Source organism: Motacilla alba, chromosome 1A (genome assembly GCF_015832195.1).
Source record: "Motacilla alba alba isolate MOTALB_02 chromosome 1A, Motacilla_alba_V1.0_pri, whole genome shotgun sequence".
Lineage (NCBI taxonomy): Eukaryota > Metazoa > Chordata > Aves > Passeriformes > Motacillidae > Motacilla > Motacilla alba.
In genome coordinates, this window is record NC_052031.1 from 21,464,472 (window position 1) to 21,474,778 (window position 10,307).

The following is a 10,307-nucleotide window of genomic DNA, read 5'->3' on the forward strand; positions in this document are numbered from 1 at the left end:
TTTAGCAGGTAATTATGTCAGAGTAGCTTTCCTTCTGTCCTGATCTCAGTCCCATCTACAAAACCATTTGAATACCCTCGGTGGCCTCTGCTAAAAGATTCAATGTGCTGAAAACTGTACATGGTTTCAATTATTAGTGAGATACTAGCAGATTTCTGTCTTCTTGTTAATTTTTTGATCAGGCCAAGGAACATTTAAGGTTATTCTCATACATTTTACCAAAAGGTACTGTTAAAATCCAAATCACACAGGATATTTATTAGTTATCTAAATTCTCAGTAGCTTATCAAAATCTTAATCAATTGGGATAACAAGCACTTTTAGATATTTCTGTGTTTAGGTGTCTATACATACTTCTTTAAAACATGTTTTTGCTTGCAATGCATGCCTTCTGATTTATTTTAGGAATGTTCTAACATGGAAGAGACACCTGTCAAGATCACAAGACCCTTTGGTGTAGCTCCCTGGGAGCCTACTGAAACCAAGAGAGCTTACCATTGGCTTTGTGTGGCTCTGGATCAGACCATCAAAAGCACTAAGAGGGCCCTGTGCTTATCATCTGCTCCCTGGATTTTATTTTCATGCATTATTTCCACTTGCTATTGCTAAGAATCGTTAAGTCTCACGAACACAAAAGAAAGGTTCACAGTTTATACTATAATAGAAGAAAGTGTGTTTATTATATTTAAAAGCATCCATTCTCATGGATATACAGAGATGACTTAATTTTATCACTCCCACTCAGTAGGAATAATACCATAAATTGAACTTCAATCCACTGCAGGAAAAAAAGTGTACAGCTGGAATAATTTTTTTCCACTGTCAATTTTATTACAACACATTGCATTATCCTCCACATCCCACATTGCAACAGCTTTAACCATGCAGCTACTGAGAGCTCAGGTGTGGATTTCCAGGCCTGCTTAGGTATCTATCTCATACTATAAAATATTTTAGTCACTATAATGGTAATGTCTAAATATGTCTAAATCTTGAGGATATAAGCACTGAGGGAACCTCATGGTGTGAAGTTTAAGGCATCTGATTCTTCTCAGGATGCTCTGTGATGTTTAGATCCCAGGAAAGAAATGTGCAAATGCCAGCACATCAGTTAAAGATAGCAAAATGTAGCCAACAGGAAACACAAAGAGAAGAAAACAGAAGTCCAAAAAGTTATAAAATTAGAAATCAGAAGTGCTCTTCACAGGAGAACACAAAAGAGCGGATTTGATCTTAGAAGTGCAGCTGATACAAATGTATGCAAATGTCTGCAAACACATTTCTCATAGCCATGTCCAGCCTCAAAAGGAGAGGGATGCTAGCAGAGGAGTCAGAAGGACACCTGGAACAGCTTTCCCCATGAGAACAGACCATGTCTGTGCAGTTTGGGCAGCATCTCTTCACTGTGCCATCCTGCTCATCCTCTAACACTGCAGATCCCAGCTTCCTGACCCTCACAAAATCATCTGGCCTGCCAAGACTGGTGAGATACAAACCAGCTAAAGCCCACTGGGGGTGCCCTCCCACCTAAAAAAGAAGTGCACCTCTGGTTTAGCTGCCCCACTTCAGTGGATATATTCAGTGGGAAAAATCTGTGTACCTGGATAGACATTTATACAGGATGCACTAATGGATTAGAGACAGTTGTAAATTTAACATATTCACAGATTTTATAAAATTAGGATTTTATAAAATTAAGATTTTATAAAATTACAAAATCATTAAGATTTAATATTAAAATAATAAAATAATAACATTTGAAATAAATAAATAATAAATAATAGTTAAATAATAAAATTTTAATAATAGATCATATATATTTAATAATAAACAATAAAATTTAAAGAATTTAATTTGAATAACAAAATTTAAATACTTTAAATAATAAAATTTAATATTAAAATAATAAAATTATAATAAAATAAGATTTTATAAAATACTGTGTCACTACCCTATTGTTCTGTTACTGGAGTGTGGTTATGTTTCTGTAAGATGTGACCTTAATGGAGACAGCAAGAAGATTCAAACTAACATCTAATTCAATGCCACTCAGAAAATGTTGAAACATTTTGTTTCCCACGAACATGTACTTCAGCCCTACAGCACAAACAAAATGTCAAATGAATCATTTTTACACCCTTCCTTTGAAAAATCCACAACAATCATACTCTGATTTTTTAAAAAATGCATTTCTCTGAGAAAGCCATTCCACAAAAAATAATAAAAAAATGTCTAGTTTTCTTCACTATAAAGATATGCTTCAGAAAAATTTTGGTAGATAGCCTTCATTTATTTTCTGAAAATAAATACCCTGAATTAAGTTCAATTTTTTTTCTTTTAAAGAGGGATCATTGTAGAGTTGATTAATTTCTTATTGATTGGCTGTGGTTAATTCACAGTCTCTCCTAAATAAAATCTTAAATATTTCTTTCTACAATGGAATCCTGATAAAAAAAATAATGAAAGTTCTTCTCACTTGCCTCCAAGAGCTCTATTAACATAATATTTGTTCAATGCACAATTGCTTTGCTAACATAGTTATTACAGCAATAACTCACTGAGGATATATGAGGATAATAACCTATGTTTAAATAAGGAAAAGCTGCTAGGAGGTGCAAATTCACAAAGGTCAAAGCCTGATGGGATCTTTAAGGTTCTGAAACAAAAAAAAAAAAAAAATAGGAGTGGGAGTTGGATTTTATGTTTCAAATGTTTGCTTGGATCAAATAGAAGAAAAGCAGGGAGCTCAGCACAGGTCTCACTGATCCCTGTTTTTCCTATATCTATTTGGGCAATTTTTTATCCAGCTATACATATTCTAATACAAAGTCATATATAATACTCCTGCCTCTAGCACTACTAATTAATTTTATTTAAATAGTTATGGCTTTATAAAAACGCAGTGAGACAATTTGTTTTGGATTAGAATATATGCATTTTTCTCTCAGTATATATACTAATATACTAATATTCTTTCTCAGCTCCTGACTGTTTCATTCGCCTTTATCTGGTGGAGGGGTCAAAGCATGAACACCTTCATCACACTGACCATGAAAGAGGAAAACATGAACTTGAATTCACTCAAATGGAAAAGAAACTAGGAATATCCCTTCATCATTATTTTTTGGGAGGATGATCTATCCAGTATGACCTCCAGTATGATATGGGTAGACTCTTCCTTTCTTTACAAAGGTGAAAAGTGACCTCGTGCTGTTTTCTGCTGTCCTGATGGTACCTGTCAGCTGAGCAGAAACCAGATTTCTACTCTGCTAAACAGCCAAATCTCAGAAAATGGGACCAAGAGCCAGACATGTTCCTCAGCTCTGTGCATTTTTGACTCAGCCTCCAAGGGGCTCCACTCTCTCTCTCTGTGCTTTATGGGCATTAAACCACAGGGCACAGCTGCAGGGTTTGGATTTTGTCTGAGACAACGACACATTCAGCCCCCAGTTGCAGAGCATGTGAAACTTTTCCTTGGATCCACTCTGCCTTTCCTCTCGACTGACTGAAGCCAGCCCTTTGACTAAGCAGTACTTAGAGAGTGACTGCAAATCTGGGGAGGGCAGAGTCTCCAGAGCTGCCTGGATGGTCCTCAACAACTTTAACTTCATCACAGTCAGTTCCTTCATAGCCCTGACACAGTGGGAGACAATCTGACATTATGTCCAGATCTTCATTTGATCTTTCTCCTTTCACAATAAATCCTTGGTTCTCCAAGGCATCTATTTGGAATGTCTTAAAATTTAAGTGTGGATATGTTGAGGTCTCCAGGTCCTTTGCACACATGATATATTGTCCTGACAAAGATCTCTACTTCACACTTCAGCTGCTGCTGTGACATTCATAATGTAGGGCTCAAATTTAGAATCAAAGAATTTTTGCACTTCTCTGCAGTTGCTCTGTAAATGGTAGAAATTTTAGCTAATATGAGACTACCTACTTTATTTTTTTACTTTTGCATTCTAAAAAATATGCTATATGTAAGGAGCCTGCATTAATTAATTCATCTGGGATAACATAAATTTCACTAATTTCAAGGATTATTATGAATTTTTATACTGAAAATACAATCCTATCGAGGAGCAAATGACTTCAGCAACTTGCATTCCCCAGGAAACACCAGTGTGCAGATCTTTCAAGAAGCCATAATATAGGCTAGAAAAGCAGGTGATGTCAGTGTGGCTGTGTGGCAAGACTGTGAGTGTCTGGAGATGATGGAGAAGCTTGCCTTTGTCACTTGACTGGGGTAGAAGGAAATTCACCCTCCTATTCATATTGATTCTGACAGAGACCACATCCAAATGTTTAAAAAATTGGCTGAAGTAATTGAATTTGCTGAGGACAACTGAACATTTATTTTCAGCCATTCATTCTCATGCTGGCTGGGTTTTCTACACTATCTGCCAGGAGAAAAACAGCCCAGAACATCCATTTCACATAGCTTTAAGGAAGAAGTCTTTTTTTGTGACAAAGTTTGATATGTGGCTTTCTGAAAACTCCAGGACATGGCAGAGCCTCAAAAATCAATCTTTGATTTTAAGATGGCTAGGTCTGATACATAGGGAAAAACCTCTCCATCTGATCTTAACAGCCTGCTTTATTTTTCTTGCCCCCACACAAGGACAGTTCACAAAACCTGACAAACTGCTGAGCACCACCACTAGACCTTGTCTGATGTGCTAACCATGCTCTAGATAATTTCCTAGTGTTTTACCCAGCTGGAAGGATGATAACTACTGAGGAACAGTCTTCCAAAATGCCTGGTATTGGCCATTGGCTTCCTACTGCTGGTTGCCTGTGAGCCTCACAAGAGGCTTGTTAGGCCAGGAAGAGCTGACCACATTCCATGTTGTCCTGGCTGGAGGACAGCAAAGGCTGGTTGAGCACTCAGCTGTGCTGGTGCCAAGTACTCAGGACTGGTGCAGTCAGATACTCGCTATTAACAGGGTAAAATGAGGATCTTACACAATGCATTTAAAAGAAGTTGAGTTTAGAAGAAGTTTACCTCTAAAGAAGTTAAATTCATATCTCACCAAATAATAATGCCTGTAGCTCCCAGGGCATTCCCACCAATAGAGTTAAAAAGATCTTGCTACAGTGAAAAGAGGAAAGGTATCACTGTCAGGTTAATTCTGCATCTCACAGCCTTTCTAAAGTAATCCAATAGTGTGTTATGAGGCTGTCTCCCAGACTAGGGCTTCATTCTAGTCCCTATGAACTATATTTTATTCTGGCTAAAGGTTTGCTGTCTAGACTACAGTGAGTATTAAACTGAAGCTGCAAACTTAGGTGCTGCCTGAGATGTTGGTAATAAGGAAGTGAATAAATTGGGAGGAAAAAAAGGCATCTTAATCCACTTTGATGCAAAAATTTAATCACAGTTATTTGATAACTCATCAATTACTAGAAGCAACTCAAATCCTTTAATTAAAGTGGGATTTTTTTACACAAGAATTTCCCAAAATATTTCCTCAGTTCTCTTTTTGTTGATAGGGGAAGAGACATCTACTTTGCTAGGTCAATCAGTTGTTTTCCAGTCCCTCTCCAATTTGAGAACTGTGATTCCAAAGGCATGCATTGTTCTTGCTGCTTTCCCTAGGAAAGATTCGCTCAGATTCTTATAAAAACCTAGAAAAGACAACTGTAAATAGGCCCACACTATAGGAGGGAAATACCAGCATTGTGCATCCTTAAATGAAAGAGAAAATTCAACACTTGGCAAATTTTAAGAATTTCAGTTACGATATTCTTTAAAGTTTGCATTGTTTCTCATTTTGTTCCAGGGAGATGTCTTTCACTCTCCTGCTCACAGAGCAGGCTCTATGGAGAGGGTATTTGGTGCTTGGATATTTATCCCTAATTTGAACCATGACCAAGGATCAGCAACAAGTGAATTACTATACCAAAAGCACAGAAGTTGAAAGGCCATTGATAAGCAAGTGACTCCCTAGACAACATCATTGATTTAGGGGAGTTTGGGGGTGACAGTACACCAAGAAATGATTTAATGTGAAAAAACTTCACAGAGATATGTTGCCTGAAGGGAAAAAGAGGCAGGAACTGGACATAAAATGGCAAAGAGGGTGCAGCAGTTATTGATGTCTGTCTGTCCTCTCCTTGTAAAGCTAAGGAAGAGCAAGCTGGGTAAAGCCACCAGGGCAGGTGTCTCCATCTCCTTTAATGTCTTCAGGACCAAGAGAAGTGAGACCCCTTGCTGGGCAGGGAAGTGGGTGAGTGATGGCAGTGATAAGGGAGTAGTGAGACCTGATAGAAGAGGGAGCTAATGCTCCTTCTCAGACAGGGTGCCAACTTCAGATTCAGTACCTGGGATGAGAATTCAAACATAGCCTTCAAAAGCAAATACAGCTCACTTGCTAAACTCTGAAACAGAGGAACTGGGGTCTGCTGGTAGTTCAGTCATTGTCTACAGGTGAGAGCAGAACCAGGGCAGTGACAGACAAACCATGCTGCTTTTTCACAGGAATTCTACTGCCCTCATCCAGGTTCAGGGAGGATGTCTAGAATCACATTAAAAAAGACCTAGCGTAATGGACACATCTCCAAAATACTGTTACGTGTGTGTTTGTATGTGTTCAGCTATGTGAGCAGTACTCCTCTGTTCTGGAGCCAGGACCAACATAGGTATTATGGGATAAATTATATGGTTTTGAGGTGGAGGCATGCAGAAAGACTGTTGGTTCCAACTTTCCATTCTTATGTACAAAGAACAAGTTGCTAACATCTCTGCCTCAGTTTCCCTTCTGCAAAAAGGGCAGGTGTCTGGGGATTAGTGATTGCATACCTGAACAGAAGAAAGTACATGAGGGAGGATTAATGTATTAACAGCCCCCTATGTACTACATCAAATTTCTGAAATCCTTTTAATCCATTCAAATGCTCGCTTAAGTACAGCCTTGTTAGGAATTAAAGAAAAAAAAAAAGGAAAAAAGTATATTCAAGGCTGTGGTTTTTCTTCAGAACATTGTGCTCTTTAAAGCATGTGGATAATTAGCATGAACCAGCAAAGCTGGCCCAAGTAGGAGGTTTTCCATCCTGATGCACCATCTGCAGGAATGGTTAAAGGATAAATGCAGCCTACATTGTTCCAGCAAAAGCATCCAATGGAGAGAACTAATACAGGCTGCTCTCTATAGCCTAGTCAGGTATACACAAATACAAGCAAAGCATAATCTTGGGATGCCATGGAGGAAATCCCTATGGATTCATTCAACCCAAACTGAGAAAAGTACAAAATATTTTTGACTGTTTCCAAGGGGTTTCTAATTGTCAGTAGAAAGATAAAGGGCTGCAAAGCTATCACAGAGACAAGAAAATTCATTGTTCCTCAAAACTTCACTCTTTGGGCAGGAGCCAGTGTAGTTCTAATCATAGAAACTGTAATTATGACAGTCAGGGTATAAGTAGCATCCCCACAGGCCCTTTGGTTTGCTTTCCATTCCTAAAGCAATCATTCCCTTCATAAAAGTTTTTGCACTTTCTTCAAAGGGAATTGATAACATTCAACATCATTTGCCGAAATATCCCCTTCCATTTCAGTTCTGAGTTTCCTGGACTTTCCTCTGTAGATATCTTTTGCACCACACACAGTTGCAGGCCCACTGAGGTCTCCAGTGTGAGGAATCTGTGACAGCCACCCCAGTGAAGCACTCAGGAACTAATAGTTAATGCCTTTTTTTTCTGGATGGATTTGAAAACTGACGTTTTAGGGTATGCCACCATTAACATGGATTTTCTTTAATGTGCCTGCCCTCTTGCTTTAGCTAGCGGGCTTCAAACCACATAGAACATTTTCAGGCTCCGTACATCATACCTCAGGAAGCACAGTTCTGTCAGGCATCCCAGGAGCCTTGAAAGGCTTTCTCCCCCAAACTGGTGGTCAGGCTGATTTCAAAGCAAGAGCAGTTCAGATGAGTGGTGTGTGCAGCCATGCCAGGGGCTGGAAGGTGAACAATGCATAACCAGTTCCATTTCCAGGAAGTACTTTTGCAACTTAAGAGATGACATTGGGCACATCTCCCAGTCTGTCTGTAAAACAAAACAGAAAAGCTATTAGTATTTGTTCCATATATAAATATATGAATTGGTATCAGTCAATTCTAAGGCATCTACCATGCTAACACTGAAGAAACAAGGTGAGCACAATCTAACCCAAACAAAGTGGGGGAATTCCCAGCCAAAGTAAATTGTGTAAGTCTGGAAGCCAGCATACCACGGTTACTTTTCTCATCAATTCACCAAGGGTGTTGCCATCACCTCAGTGGGCCCCGGGATATCTTAGTGGCTGTGGCTGTTGTAGTGGAAAGCCTGATGAAGGCATGGTTTCCTTATCATTCAAGCTTTCTCAATAACAACCAGAGTAACTCTGAAATCAAACCTTGGCTTTTATCACCATCTTCACAATTTCCTGAGCATCCCTGGCCTGTCTATGCAATGCCTGCCAGAGATACTCCAAATAGCTCTAAACAAGCACACACATTTCATTGTCATTGTGCAGTGCCATAAAGGGATCCAAGTTCAAACCCTTGATAGCAATAAAGTAGATACATGAACACTTGTCCTGAGCTATTTATTAGCCTGCCTCCACTATAACATGCAGCTTGTGCCTTCCAGACCTTGTCTGATATCTCTGCACAGCAGTGCAGTGTGCAATGTGGACTTTGTAGCTAAGGCCTGTGCCCCTACTATGGGAGCATCATTAATCACAAGATCCCTACAGCAAAACCTATATATTTATATGTAAGAGAGAGAGAGGTGTATCATTTTCCAGCTCCAAGATCTCCCCTGCATTCAAAACCCTGGAAAAATCCCACACACCTGTACAATCAACCATCATGGATTTGTATTTGAGCTCTGTTGTTCTTCTTTCCCAGTCCTAGCCTACTTTTTTATCTCTCCTGGGATTGTGACCTACTGGAGGTGAGGATCACGGGTGGGATATGGGCAGCCAGGCTGTTACATATGTACTGCTGGGAATACTGTAGCTATGCTATTCTTCCCTTCTCTCAAAACAGAAAAACAGTGAGGAATATCTATGCACCTGAGGTGCTTTTATGGGCCTCCCCAGTCCCCCATTTTTCTGCTATTTTAGGGTAAGCCTAGCATAACTTAATTTCCTCAAAACCATCAACATCCAAGGTAACCAACTTAGCTGCCTTTGATGCTTTTAGGACATACTCTTCTGACAGTCTGAGGCACCAGATTGTTTTACAGCACACAAGGTGTGCCTGTTCCTGCTGCTGACCAGGAGCAGTGCAGGATGGGGCAGACACTGCAGAACCCAACCTTTTGTCAGAGAATCTCACCCCATGAGACTTACAGCACACAGCAAAGCCAGGTTTCCACACTCAGTACACCACAGATGCCACAGCAGCATTACTGAGCCTTTTAGAAAATGCTGTTAAAGAAAATTAGCCTGATTATGTCTCAGAAAGCACATACTAGAACTCAAACTTGGCAAAGCCACTCAGGGCTTGTCAGCATTAGAGGCAGGCCAAGCTGAATTTCTCACCAAAAGGCTGCACAGCCAAAACTGGAAGATTTTGGGTTTGCTCTTTTGAGGAGACAATCAACAAAAGGATCACCTTTAGAGAGCCAGGCTGACCCACAGCTGCAGAGAGATGGAGCAAAGGGACAGGGACCTCCTGCCAGCCCTGCTCCTGACCCCAGCCCATGACTGGGATCAACATGTACCTCTGGCTTTCCAGGAGGGTTCCATGGGGCTGCAGCACTGCTGATCAGCAGCTTTGGCAAAAAAAAAAACAGATGGAAAATGCAGTCCTCACTGTGCTGGGGCACTATTGCTGAGCACTGCTCTTGCAGTTCACAGAAAATCTGAGCTGTAAAAAGATCCTGCCAGAGGGCAGCAAATCCCTACAATTGCTTGTTTTTCACACTGTGATTCTAAACTGCAGCGAGTTTCCCTGTGCTCACCCTCTGCTTCCACATTTGTACCAGACTGGCCCAGGGAGGAGCCCCCACCTGTGCTGAGCACATCCTCAGTGGGTTCCACTCGATCCCCGGGAGCAGGAATTCCCATGCAGGACCTCTGCACTTGGCACAGCACGCCAGGAGTGGGCACTGGCAGGCAGCTATGCCCTGGGCCACCTCATGGCATCTCTGCAAAAGCCATGGGGCTCACCAGAGGCTGCCCTTCCTGGCATCTGCCTACCAGTGCGAAGTGGGGAGGCTCAGCTCTCCCCCACTGTGGGTCCACACATCTCCCCTCAGGCAGGACTGGGGTGGTGCGATTAGCCCTGGGCTTTACTTCATGCTGAATATTCTGATGT

At 40.6% G+C, this 10,307-nt stretch overlaps 1 pseudogene; it reads right to left on the minus strand.

The window, feature by feature from the left end:
• Positions 1-3,534: 3,534 nt before the first annotated feature.
• On the minus strand, positions 3,535-10,057 carry LOC119708016 (annotated as a pseudogene).
• Between the last annotated feature and the right edge of the window lie 250 nt (positions 10,058-10,307).